Here is a 13,502-nt window from a genome sequence, read left to right as displayed (position 1 = left end):
AACTCCTGTTATTTGCTGGGGGCTAAATTGCAGAGTTCTTCAGGAACGGTTGAAATAACAGTGTTGTACGTGAATAATAGGTGATTTCGAAGACCACTTCCTCTGTTCAGTGGTCCATGTCAAGGTTGACCTTAAAGTTTTACCTCTTATCCAAGAAGCATGATCAGTTTGTGTCTATAGACTTAGATTCGTCAGATTAAGTCCAAAAGTTGGTGCCAAAACCCCAAATATTTATACAGTTTACTGTTTTTTTTATTTTTGTAAAAATAACAAAACAATATCCTAATACCTCTAAATGTCTAGTGTGACGAAGACCTGGATCATAAAATCTATCATTTGAAGGCTCTCAGCACGTACTAACTAGAGTCAACTAAGATGAGGTGGCCGAGTGGTTAAGGCGATGGACTGCTAATCCATTGTGTTCTACACGCGTGGGTTCGAATCCCATCCTCATCGAGCTGTTGTTCTCTTTAGTTGGCCTCAACGAACAAAAGGTTGTGAAATTGCAGATCAGGATAACAATCTTTGACTGTGGTTACATAGTATCACTCTGTCTTGTGTCAACGACTTTCTCGAGCTGAGGTGACTACCAGACCTTTATGCATGCTTCCCCAAAATAACTTTTCATCTTTAACTGAAAAAAAACGGGCTCATTTACCTATTTTTAATCAAAGGAAACCGTTCATGACACTAAAGCAACTGGAGACTGCAGGTATCGATCCCGCTACCTCTCACATGCAAAGCGAGCGCTCTACCATTTGAGCTAATTCCCCCTCTGTCAGGACATAGAATTTCTCACTTTCAATATATCGATGTCTATGGAAGTTCTCATTCATCCAGTTCATTGTAATCTCAGGGCATTCAGTCCAGTGCAACTAGACTGTTTGGTTAGTCTTGGAAAATGTTTCGCTTCTCATCCAACTGGACTTTATCAGTTCATGCTCATTGACTCATATTGGTCAGATCTATTTTTGGACTTAGATTGGTCAGATGAAGTCCAAGGGCTATTGCCAAAACCCCAGTTTCCTGTACTTCAACACAAGGAGGGTGTACCTGGGCAAAGATGGTACTGCCCTATCGTAGTGAAAAAAACATCTGTTGAGATGCAGAAGAGCAACCCCACTGTAAGTGCCAATGACAGTCATCCATCCATCTATTTTCTACTGCTTGTCCCTTTTGGGGTGACGGGGAGTGCTGGTGCCTATCTCGGCTGCATTTGGGCGGAATGTGTTTTACACTTTGGACAAGTCGCCAACTAATCCTAGCAATGACAGTCATTGAAGTGGAATTTCCCTTCAATCGCATCGTGGTATTGTGTGGCAGACGTATCTCTGTGGATCAACCACTATCATCCCAACCTAGTCAGAATCACCCTTGTTAGCATTTCCTTCAGTTGTAACAAAGGCTTAAAGGAGCATCTGTGACCAGGGGCTGTCTAACTCCTGTTATTTGCTGGGGGCTAAATTGCAGAGTTCTTCAGGAACGGTTGAAATAACAGTGTTGTATGTGAATAATAGGTGATTTCGAAGACCACTTCCTCTGTTCAGTGGTCCATGTCAAGGTTGACCTTAAAGTTTTACCTCTTATCCAAGAAGCATGATCAGTTTGTGTCTATAGACTTAGATTCGTCAGATTAAGTCCAAAAGTTGGTGCCAAAACCCCAAATATTTATACAGTTTACTGTTTTTTTTATTTTTGTAAAAATAACAAAACAATATCCTAATACCTCTAAATGTCTACTGTGACGAAGACCTGGATCATAAAATCTATCATTTGAAGGCTCTCAGCACGTACTAACTAGAGTCAACTAAGATGAGGTGGCCGAGTGGTTAAGGCGATGGACTGCTAATCCATTGTGTTCTACACGCGTGGGTTCGAATCCCATCCTCATCGAGCTGTTGTTCTCTTTAGTTGGCCTCAACGAACAAAAGGTTGTGAAATTGCAGATCAGGATAACAATCTTTGACTGTGGTTACATAGTATCACTCTGACTTGTGTCAACGACTTTCTCGAGCTGAGGTGACTACCAGACCTTTCTGCATGCTTCCCCAAAATAACTTTTCATCTTTAACTGAAAAAAAACGGGCTCATTTACCTATTTTTAATCAAAGGAAACCGTTCATGACACTAAAGCAACTGGAGAATGCAGGTATCGATCCCGCTACCTCTCACATGCAAAGCGAGCGCTCTACCATTTGAGCTAATTCCCCCTCTGTCAGGCCATAGAATTTCTCACTTTCAATATATCGATGTCTATGGAAGTTCTCATTCATCCAGTTCATTGTAATCTCAGGGCATTCAATCCAGTGCAACTAGACTGTTTGGTTAGTCTTGGAAAATGTTTCGCTTCTCATCCAACTGGACTTTATCAGTTCATGCTCATTGACTCATATTGGTCAGATCTATTTTTGGACTTAGATTGGTCAGATGAAGTCCAAGGGCTATTGCCATCTGTTGAGATGCAGAAGAGCAATCCCACTTTAAGTGCCAATGACAGTCATCCATCCATCCATTTTCTACTGCTTGTCCCTTTTGGGGTGACGGGGAGTGCTGGTGCCTATCTCGGCTGCATTTGGGCGGAATGTGTTTTACACTTTGGACAAGTCGCCAACTAATCCTAGCAATGACAGTCATCGAAGTGGAATTTCCCTTCAATCGCATCGTGGTATTGTGTGGCAGACGTATCTCTGTGGATCAACCACTATCATCCCAACCTAGTCAGAATCACCCTTGTTAGCATTTCCTTCATTTGTAACAAAGGCTTAAAGGAGCATCTGTGACCAGGGGCTGTCTAACTCCTGTTATTTGCTGGGGGCTAAATTGCAAAGTCCTTCAGGAACGGTTGAAATGACAGTGTTGTACGTGGATAATAGGTGATTTCGAAGACCACTTCCTCTGTTCAGTGGTCCATGTCAAGGTTGACCTTAAAGTTTTACCTCGTATCCAAGAAGCATGATCAGTTTGTGTCTATAGACTTAGATTAGTCAGATTAAGTCCAAAAGTTGGTGCCAAAACCCCAAATATTTATACAGTTTACTGTTTTTTTTATTTTTGTAAAAATAACAAAACAATATCCTAATACCTCTAAATGTCTACTGTGACGAAGACCTGGATCATAAAATCTATCATTTGAAGGCTCTCAGCACGTACTAACTAGAGTCAACTAAGATGAGGTGGCCGAGTGGTTATGGCGATGGACTGCTAATCCATTGTGTTCTACACGCGTGGGTTCGAATCCCATCCTCATCGAGCTTTTGTTCTCTTTAGTTGGCCTCAACGAACAAAAGGTTGTGAAATTGCAGATCAGGATAACAATCTTTGACTGTGGTTACATAGTATCACTCTGTCTTTTGTCAACGACTTTCTCGAGCTGAGGTGACTACCTGACCTTTCTGCATGCTTCCCCAAAATGACTTTTCATCTTTAACTGAAAAAAACGGGCTCATTTACCTATTTTTAATCAAAGGAAACCGTTAATGACACTAAAGCATTTGGAGAATGCAGGTATCGATCCCGCTACCTCTCTCATGCAAAGCGAGCGCTCTACCATTTGAGCTAATTCCACCTCTGTCAGAACATAGAATTTCTCACTTTCAATATATCGATGTCTATGGCAGTTCTCATTCATCCAGTTCATTGTAATCTCAGGGCATTCAATCCAGTGCAACTAGACTGTTTGGTTAGTCTTGGAAAATGTTTCGCTTCTCATCCAACTGGACTTTATCAGTTCATGCTCATTGACTCATATTGGTCAGATCTATTTTTGGACTTAGATTGGTCAGATGAAGTCCAAGGGCTATTGCCATCTGTTGAGATGCAGAAGAGCAATCCCACTTTAAGTGCCAATGACAGTCATCCATCCATCCATTTTCTACTGCTTGTCCCTTTTGGGGTGACGGGGAGTGCTGGTGCCTATCTCGGCTGCATTTGGGCGGAATGTGTTTTACACCTTGGACAAGTCGCCAACTAATCCTAGCAATGACAGTCATTGAAGTGGAATTTCCCTTCAATCGCATCGTGGTATTGTGTGGCAGACGTATCTCTGTGGATCGACCACTATCATCCCAACCTAGTCAGAATCAGCCTAGTTAGCATTTCCTTCAGTTGTAACAAAGGCTTAAAGGAGCATCTGTGACCAGGGGCTGTCTAACTCCTGTTATTTGCTGGGGGCTAAATTGCAGAGTTCTTCAGGAACGGTTGAAATGACAGTGTTGTACGTGGATAATAGGTGATTTCGAAGACCACTTCCTCTGTTCAGTGGTCCATGTCAAGGTTGACCTTAAAGTTTTACCTCTTATCCAAGAAGCATGATCAGTTTGTGTCTATAGACTTAGATTCGTCAGATTAAGTCCAAAGGTTGGTGCCAAAACCCCAAATATTTATACAGTTTACTGTTTTTTTTATTTTTGTAAAAATAACAAAACAATATCCTAATACCTCTAAATGTCTACTGTGACGAAGACCTGGATCATAAAATCTATCATTTGAAGGCTCTCAGCACGTACTACCTAGAGTCAACTAAGATGAGGTGGCCGAGTGGTTAAGGCGATGGACTGCTAATCCATTGTGTTCTACACGCGTTGGTTCAAATCCCATCCTCACCCAGCTGTTGTTCTCTTTAGTTGGCCTCAACGAACAAAAGGTTGTGAAATTGCAGATCAGGATAACTACCTTTGACTGTGGTTACATAGTATCACTCTGTCTTGTGTCAACGACTTTCTCGAGCTGAGGTGACTACCTGACCTTTCCGCATGCTTCCCCAAAATGACTTTTCATCTTTAACTGAAAAAAAACGGGCTCATTTACCTATTTTTAATCAAAGGAAACCGTTCATGACACTAAAGCAACTGCAGAATGCAGGTATCGATGCCGCTACCTCTCACATGCAAAGCGAGCGCTCTACCATTTGAGCTAATTCCCCCTCTGTCAGGACATAGAATTTCTCACTTTCAATATATCGATGTCTATGGAAGTTCTCATTCATCCAGTTCATTGTAATCTCAGGGCATTCAATCCAGTGCAACTAGACTGTTTGGTTAGTCTTGGAAAATGTTTCGCTTCTCATCCAACTGGACTTTATCAGTTCATGCTCATTGACTCATATTGGTCAGATCTATTTTTGGACTTAGATTGGTCAGATGAAGTCCAAGGGCTATTGCCAAAACCCCAGTTTCCTGTACTTCAACACAAGGAGGGTGTACCTGGGCAAAGATGGTACTGCCCTATCGTAGTGAGAAAACCATCTGTTGAGATGCAGAAGAGCAATCCCACTGTAAGTGCCAATGACAGTCATCCATCCATCCATTTTCTACTGCTTGTCCCTTTTGGGGTGACGGGTGAGTGCTGGTGCCTATCTCGGCTGCATTTGGGCGGAATGTGTTTTACACCTTCGACAAGTCGCCAACTAATCCTAGCAATGACAGTCATCGAAGTGGAATTTCCCTTCAATCGCATCGTGGTATTGTGTGGCAGACGTATCTCTGTGGATCAACCACTATCATCCCAACCTAGTCAGAATCACCCTTGTTAGCATTTCCTTCAGTTGTAACAAAGGCTTAAAGGAGCATCTGTGACCAGGGGCTGTCTAACTCCCGTTATTTGCTGGAGGCTAAATTGCAAAGTCCTTCAGGAACGGTTGAAATAACAGTGTTGTACGTGGATAATAGGTGATTTCGAAGACCACTTCCTCTGTTCAGTGGTCCATGTCAAGGTTGACCTTAAAGTTTTACCTCTTATCCAAGAAGCATGATCAGTTTGTGTCTATAGACTTAGATTCGTCAGATTAAGTCCAAAGGTTGGTGCCAAAACCCCAAATATTTATACAGTTTACTGTTTTTTTTATTTTTGTAAAAATAACAAAACAATATCCTAATACCTCTAAATGTCTACTGTGACGAAGACCTGGATCATAAAATCTATCATTTGAAGGCTCTCAGCACGTACTACCTAGAGTCAACTAAGATGAGGTGGCCGAGTGGTTAAGGCGATGGACTGCTAATCCATTGTGTTCTACACGCGTTGGTTCAAATCCCATCCTCACCCAGCTGTTGTTCTCTTTAGTTGGCCTCAACGAACAAAAGGTTGTGAAATTGCAGATCAGGATAACTACCTTTGACTGTGGTTACATAGTATCACTCTGTCTTGTGTCAACGACTTTCTCGAGCTGAGGTGACTACCTGACCTTTCCGCATGCTTCCCCAAAATGACTTTTCATCTTTAACTGAAAAAAAACGGGCTCATTTACCTATTTTTAATCAAAGGAAACCGTTCATGACACTAAAGCAACTGCAGAATGCAGGTATCGATGCCGCTACCTCTCACATGCAAAGCGAGCGCTCTACCATTTGAGCTAATTCCCCCTCTGTCAGGACATAGAATTTCTCACTTTCAATATATCGATGTCTATGGAAGTTCTCATTCATCCAGTTCATTGTAATCTCAGGGCATTCAATCCAGTGCAACTAGACTGTTTGGTTAGTCTTGGAAAATGTTTCGCTTCTCATCCAACTGGACTTTATCAGTTCATGCTCATTGACTCATATTGGTCAGATCTATTTTTGGACTTAGATTGGTCAGATGAAGTCCAAGGGCTATTGCCAAACCCCAGTTTCCTGTACTTCAACACAAGGAGGGTGTACCTGGGCAAAGATGGTACACCCCTATCGTAGTGAGAAAACCATCTGTTGAGATGCAGAAGAGCAATCCCACTGTAAGTGCCAATGACAGTCATCCATCCATCTATTTTCTACTGCTTGTTCCTTTTGGGGTGACGGGGAGTGCTGGTGCCTATCTCGGCTGCATTTGGGCGGAATGTGTTTTACACTTTGGACAAGTCGCCAACTAATCCTAGCAATGACAGTCATTGAAGTGGAATTTCCCTTCAATCGCATCGTGGTATTGTGTGGCAGACGTATCTCTGTGGATCAACCACTATCATCCCAACCTAGTCAGAATCACCCTTGTTAGCATTTCCTTCAGTTGTAACAAAGGCTTAAAGGAGCATCTGTGACCAGGGGCTGTCTAACTCCTGTTATTTGCTGGGGGCTAAATTGCAGAGTTCTTCAGGAACGGTTGAAATGACAGTGTTGTACGTGGATAATAGGTGATTTCGAAGACCACTTCCTCTGTTCAGTGGTCCATGTCAAGGTTGACCTTAAAGTTTTACCTCTTATCCAAGAAGCATGATCAGTTTGTGTCTATAGACTTAGATTCGTCATATTAAGTACAAAAGTTGGTGCCAAAACCCCAAATATTTATACAGTTTACTGTTTTTTTTTATTTTTGTAAAAATAACAAAACAATATCCTAATACCTCTAAATGTCTACTGTGACAAAGACCTGGACCATAAAATCTATCATTTGAAGGCTCTCAGCACGTACTAAAGAGAGGCAACTAAGATGAGGTGGCCGAGTGGTTAAGGCGATGGACTGCTAATCCATTGTGTTCTACACGCGTGGGTTCGAATCCCATCCTCATCGAGCTCTTGTTCTCTTTAGTTGGCCTCAACGAACAAAAGGTTGTGAAATTGCAGATCAGGATAACAATCTTTGACTGTGGTTACATAGTATCACTCTGTCTTGTGTCAACGACTTTCTCGAGCTGAGGTGACTACCTGACCTTTCTGCATGCTTCCCCAAAATGACTTTTCATCTTTAACTGAAAAAAAACGGGCTCATTTACCTATTTTTAATCAAAGGAAACCGTTCATGACACTAAAGCAACTGGAGAATGCAGGTATCGATCCCGCTACCTCTCACATGCAAAGCGAGCACTCTACCATTTGAGCTAATTCCCCCTCTGTCAGGTCATAGAATTTCTCATTTTCAATATATCGATGTCTATGGAAGTTCTCATTCATCCAGTTCATTGTAATCTCAGGGCATTCAATCCAGTGCAACTAGACTGTTTGGTTAGTCTTGGAAAATGTTTCGCTTCTCATCCAACTGGACTTTATCAGTTCATGCTCATTGACTCATATTGGTCAGATCTATTTTTGGACTTAGATTGGTCAGATGAAGTCCAAGGGCTATTGCCAAAACCCCAGTTTCCTGTACTTCAACACAAGGAGGGTGTACCTGGGCAAAGATGGTACTGCCCTATCGTAGTGAGAAAACCATCTGTTGAGATGCAGAAGAGCAATCCCACTGTAAGTGCCAATGACAGTCATCCATCCATCCATTTTCTACTGCTTGTCCCTTTTGGGGTGACGGGGAGTGCTGGTGCCTATCTCGGCTGCATTTGGGCGGAATGTGTTTTACACCTTGGACAAGTCGCCAACTAATCCTAGCAATGACAGTCATTGAAGTGGAATTTCCCTTCAATCGCATCGTGGTAATGTGTGGCGGACGTATCTCTGTGGATCAACCACTATCATCCCAACCTAGTCAGAATCACCCTTGTTAGCATTTCCTTCAGTTGTAACAAAGGCTTAAAGGAGCATCTGTGACCAGGGGCTGTCTAACTCCCGTTATTTGCTGGAGGCTAAATTGCAAAGTCCTTCAGGAACGGTTGAAATAACAGTGTTGTACGTGGATAATAGGTGATTTCGAAGACCACTTCCTCTGTTCAGTGGTCCATGTCAAGGTTGACCTTAAAGTTTTACTTCTTACCCAAGAAGCATGATCAGTTTGTGTCTATAGACTTAGATTCGTCAGATTAAGTCCAAAAGTTGGTGCCAAAACCCCAAATATTTATACAGTTTACTGTTTTTTTTATTTTTGTAAAAATAACAAAACAATATCCTAATACCTCTAAATGTCTACTGTGACGAAGACCTGGATCATAAAATCTATCATTTGAAGGCTCACAGCACGTAGTGACTCGAGTCAATTTAGATGAGGTGGCCGAGTGGTTAAGGCGATGGACTGCTAATCCATTGTGTTCTACACGCGTGGGTTCGAATCCCATCCTCATCGAGCTGTTGTTCTCTTTAGTTGGCCTCAACGAACAAAAGGTTGTGAAATTGCAGATCAGGATAACAATCTTTGACTGTGGTTACATACTATCACTCTGTCTTGTGTCAACGACTTTCTCGAGCTGAGGTGACTACCTGACCTATCTGCATGCTTCCCCAAAATGACTTTTCATCTTTAACTGAAAAAAAACGGGCTCATTTACCTATTTTTAATCAAAGGAAACCGTTCATGACACTAAAGCATTTGGAGAATGCAGGTATCGATCCAGCTACCTCTCACATGCAAAGCGAGCGCTCTACCATTTGAGCTAATTCCCCCTCTGTCAGGACATAGAATTTCTCACTTTCAATATATCGATGTCTATGGAAGTTCTAATTCATCCAGTTCATTGTAATCTCAGGGCATTCAATCCAGTGCAACTAGACTGTTTGGTTAGTCTTGGAAAATGTTTCGCTTCTCATCCAACTGGACTTTATCAGTTCATGCTCATTGACTCATATTGGTCAGATCTATTTTTGGACTTAGATTGGTCAGATGAAGTCCAAGGGCTATTGCCAAACCCCAGTTTCCTGTACTTCAACACAAGGAGGGTGTACCTGGGCAAAGATGGTACACCCCTATCGTAGTGAGAAAACCATCTGTTGAGATGCAGAAGAGCAATCCCACTGTAAGTGCCAATGACAGTCATCCATCCATCCATTTTCTACTGCTTGTTCCTTTTGGGGTGACGGGGAGTGCTGGTGCCTATCTCGGCTGCATTTGGGCGGAATGTGTTTTACACTTTGGACAAGTCGCCAACTAATCCTAGCAATGACAGTCATTGAAGTGGATTTTCCCTTCAATCGCATCGTGGTATTGTGTGGCAGACGTATCTCTGTGGATCAACCACTATCATCCCAACCTAGTCAGAATCACCCTTGTTAGCATTTCCTTCAGTTGTAACAAAGGCTTAAAGGAGCATCTGTGACCAGGGGCTGTCTAACTCCTGTTATTTGCTGGGGGCTAAATTGCAGAGTTCTTCAGGAACGGTTGAAATGACAGTGTTGTACGTGGATAATAGGTGATTTCGAAGACCACTTCCTCTGTTCAGTGGTCCATGTCAAGGTTGACCTTAAAGTTTTACCTCTTATCCAAGAAGCATGATCAGTTTGTGTCTATAGACTTAGATTCGTCATATTAAGTACAAAAGTTGGTGCCAAAACCCCAAATATTTATACAGTTTACTGTTTTTTTTTATTTTTGTAAAAATAACAAAACAATATCCTAATACCTCTAAATGTCTACTGTGACGAAGACCTGGACCATAAAATCTATCATTTGAAGGCTCTCAGCACGTACTAACGAGAGGCAACTAAGATGAGGTGGCCGAGTGGTTAAGGCGATGGACTGCTAATCCATTGTGTTCTACACGCGTGGGTTCGAATCCCATCCTCATCGAGCTGTTGTTCTCTTTAGTTGGCCTCAACGAACAAAAGGTTGTGAAATTGCAGATCAGGATAACAATCTTTGACTGTGGTTACATAGTATCACTCTGTCTTGTGTCAACGACTTTCTCGAGCTGAGGTGACTACCTGACCTTTCTGCATGCTTCCCCAAAATGACTTTTCATCTTTAACTGAAAAAAAACGGGCTCATTTACCTATTTTTAATCAAAGGAAACCGTTCATGACACTAAAGCAACTGGAGAATGCAGGTATCGATCCCGCTACCTCTCACATGCAAAGCGAGCGCTCTACCATTTGAGCTAATTCCCCCTCTGTCAGGACATAGAATTTCTCACTTTCAATATATCGATGTCTATGGAAGTTCTCATTCATCCAGTTCATTGTAATCTCAGGGCATTCAATCCAGTGCAACTAGACTGTTTGGTTAGTCTTGGAAAATGTTTCGCTTCTCATCCAACTGGACTTTATCAGTTCATGCTCATTGACTCATATTGGTCAGATCTATTTTTGGACTTAGATTGGTCAGATGAAGTCCAAGCGCTATTGCCAAAACCCCAGTTTCCTGTACTTCAACACAAGGAGGGTGTACCTGGGCAAAGATGGTACTGCCCTATCGTAGTGAGAAAACCATCTGTTGAGATGCAGAAGAGCAATCCCACTGTGAGTGCCAATGACAGTCATCCATCCATCCATTTTCTACTGCTTGTCCCTTTTGGGGTGACGGGGAGTGCTGGTGCCTATCTCGGCTGCATTTGGGCGGAATGTGTTTTACACCTTGGACAAGTCGCCAACTAATCCTAGCAATGACAGTCATTGAAGTGGAATTTCCCTTCAATCGCATCGTGGTAATGTGTGGCAGACGTATCTCTGTGGATCAACCACTATCATCCCAACCTAGTCAGAATCACCCTTGTTAGCATTTCCTTCAGTTGTAACAAAGGCTTAAAGGAGCATCTGTGACCAGGGGCTGTCTAACTCCTGTTATTTGCTGGGGGCTAAATTGCAGAGTTCTTCAGGAACGGTTGAAATGACAGTGTTGTACGTGGATAATAGGTGATTTCGAAGACCACTTCCTCTGTTCAGTGGTCCATGTCAAGGTTGACCTTAAAGTTTTACCTCTTATCCAAGAAGCATGATCAGTTTGTGTCTATAGACTTAGATTTGTCAGATTAAGTCCAAAGGTTGGTGCCAAAACCCCAAATATTTATACAGTTTACTGTTTTTTTTATTTTTGTAAAAATAACAAAACAATATCCTAATACCTCTAAATGTCTACTGTGACGAAGACCTGGATCATAAAATCTATCATTTGAAGGCTCTCAGCACGTACTAACTAGGGTCAACTAAGATGAGGTGGCTGAGTGGTTAAGGCGATGGACTGCTAATCCATTGTGTTCTACACGCGTGGGTTCGAATCCCATCCTCATCGAGCTGTTGTTCTCTTTAGTTGGCCTCAACGAACAAAAGGTTGTGAAATTGCAGATCAGGATAACAATCTTTGACTGTGGTTACATAGTATCACTCGGTCTTGTGTCAACGACTTTCTCGAGCTGAGGTGACTACCTGACCTTTCTGCATGCTTCCCCAAAATGACTTTTCATCTTTAACTGAAAAAAAACGGGCTCATTTACCTATTTTTAATCAAAGGAAACCGTTCATGACACTAAAGCATTTGGAGAATGCAGGTATCGATCCCGCTACCTCTCACATGCAAAGCAAGCGCTCTACCATTTGAGCTAATTCCCCCTCTGTCAGGGCACAGAATTTCTCACTTTCAACATATCGATGTCTATGGAAGTTCTCATTCATCCAGTTCATTGTAATCTCAGGGCATTCAATCCAGTGCAACTAGACTGTTTGGTTAGTCTTGGAAAATGTTTCGCTTCTCATCCAACTGGACTTTATCAGTTCATGCTCATTGACTCATATTGGTCAGATCTATTTTTGGACTTAGATTGGTCAGATGAAGTCCAAGGGCTATTGCCAAAACCCCAGTTTCCTGTACTTCAACACAAGGAGGGTGTACCTGGGCAAATATTGTACTGCCCAATCGTAGTGAGAAAACCATCTGTTGAGATGCAGAAGAGAAACCCCACTGTAAGTGCCAATGACAGTCATCCATCCATCCATTTTCTACTGCTTGTCCCTTTTGGGGTGACGGGGAGTGCTGGTGCCTATCTCGGCTGCATTTGGGCGGAATGTGTTTTACACTTTGGACAAGTCGCCAACTAATCCTAGCAATGACAGTCATTGAAGTGGAATTTCCCTTCAATCGCATCGTGGTATTGTGTGGCAGACGTATCTCTGTGGATCAACCACTATCATCCCAACCTAGTCAGAATCACCCTTGTTAGCATTTCCTTCAGTTGTAACAAAGGCTTAAAGGAGCATCTGTGACCAGGGGCTGTCTAACTCCTGTTATTTGCTGGGGGCTAAATTGCAGAGTTCTTCAGGAACGGTTGAAATAACAGTGTTTTACGTGAATAATAGGTGATGTCGAAGACCACTTCCTCTGTTCAGTGGTCCATGTCAAGGTTGACCTTAAAGTTTTACCTCTTATCCAAGAAGCATGATCAGTTTGTGTCTATAGACTTAGATTCGTCAGATTAAGTACAAAAGTTGGTGCCAAAACCCCAAATATTTATACAGTTTACTGTTTTTTTTATATTTGTAAAAATAACAAAACAATATCCTAATACCTCTAAATGTCTACTGTGACGAAGACCTGGATCATAAAATCTATCATTTGAAGGCTCACAGCACGTACTAACTTGAGTCAACTAAGATGAGGTGGCCGAGTGGTTAAGGCGATGGACTGCTAATCCATTGTGTTCTACACGCGTGGGTTCGAATCCCATCCTCATCGAGCTGTTGTTCTCTTTAGTTGGCCTCAACGAACAAAAGGTTGTGAAATTGCAGATCAGGATAACAATCTTTGACTGTGGTTACATAGTATCACTCTGTCTTGTGTCAACGACTTTCTCGAGCTGAAGTGACTACCTGACCTTTCTGCATGCTTCCCCAAAATGACTTTTCATCTTTAACTGAAAAAAAACGGGCTCATTTACCTATTTTTAATCAAAGGAAACCGTTCATGACACTAAAGCAACTGGAGAATGCAGGTATCGATCCCGCTACCTC

The 13,502-nt window shown here is 42.2% G+C and overlaps 1 protein-coding gene and 10 non-coding genes across 14 annotated transcripts in view; 10 read left to right on the top strand and 1 right to left on the bottom strand.

The window, feature by feature from the left end:
* Nucleotides 1-13,502, bottom strand: part of LOC133554362 (gastrula zinc finger protein XlCGF57.1-like) — a 295,100-nt gene that overhangs the window by 204,111 nt on the left and 77,487 nt on the right. The window lies entirely within an intron of this gene.
* On the top strand, nucleotides 375-456 carry trnas-gcu (transfer RNA serine (anticodon GCU)). The gene has a single exon. It is a non-coding gene; the product is annotated as a tRNA-Ser (tRNA).
* Nucleotides 1,812-1,893, top strand: trnas-gcu (transfer RNA serine (anticodon GCU)). The gene has a single exon. It is a non-coding gene; the product is annotated as a tRNA-Ser (tRNA).
* trnas-gcu (transfer RNA serine (anticodon GCU)) lies at nucleotides 3,168-3,249 on the top strand. Its single transcript has one exon. It is a non-coding gene; the product is annotated as a tRNA-Ser (tRNA).
* On the top strand, nucleotides 4,523-4,605 carry trnas-gcu (transfer RNA serine (anticodon GCU)). Its single transcript has one exon. It is a non-coding gene; the product is annotated as a tRNA-Ser (tRNA).
* On the top strand, nucleotides 5,961-6,043 carry trnas-gcu (transfer RNA serine (anticodon GCU)). Its single transcript has one exon. It is a non-coding gene; the product is annotated as a tRNA-Ser (tRNA).
* Nucleotides 7,398-7,479, top strand: trnas-gcu (transfer RNA serine (anticodon GCU)). Its single transcript has one exon. It is a non-coding gene; the product is annotated as a tRNA-Ser (tRNA).
* On the top strand, nucleotides 8,835-8,916 carry trnas-gcu (transfer RNA serine (anticodon GCU)). Its single transcript has one exon. It is a non-coding gene; the product is annotated as a tRNA-Ser (tRNA).
* trnas-gcu (transfer RNA serine (anticodon GCU)) lies at nucleotides 10,272-10,353 on the top strand. Its single transcript has one exon. It is a non-coding gene; the product is annotated as a tRNA-Ser (tRNA).
* trnas-gcu (transfer RNA serine (anticodon GCU)) lies at nucleotides 11,709-11,790 on the top strand. The gene has a single exon. It is a non-coding gene; the product is annotated as a tRNA-Ser (tRNA).
* trnas-gcu (transfer RNA serine (anticodon GCU)) lies at nucleotides 13,146-13,227 on the top strand. Its single transcript has one exon. It is a non-coding gene; the product is annotated as a tRNA-Ser (tRNA).

Source organism: Nerophis ophidion, linkage group LG06 (genome assembly GCF_033978795.1).
Source record: "Nerophis ophidion isolate RoL-2023_Sa linkage group LG06, RoL_Noph_v1.0, whole genome shotgun sequence".
In the NCBI taxonomy this organism is placed as follows: Eukaryota; Metazoa; Chordata; class Actinopteri; order Syngnathiformes; family Syngnathidae; genus Nerophis; species Nerophis ophidion.
The sequence above is the reverse complement of the archived record's forward strand: the minus strand, read 5'-3'. Positions and strand labels throughout refer to the sequence as shown.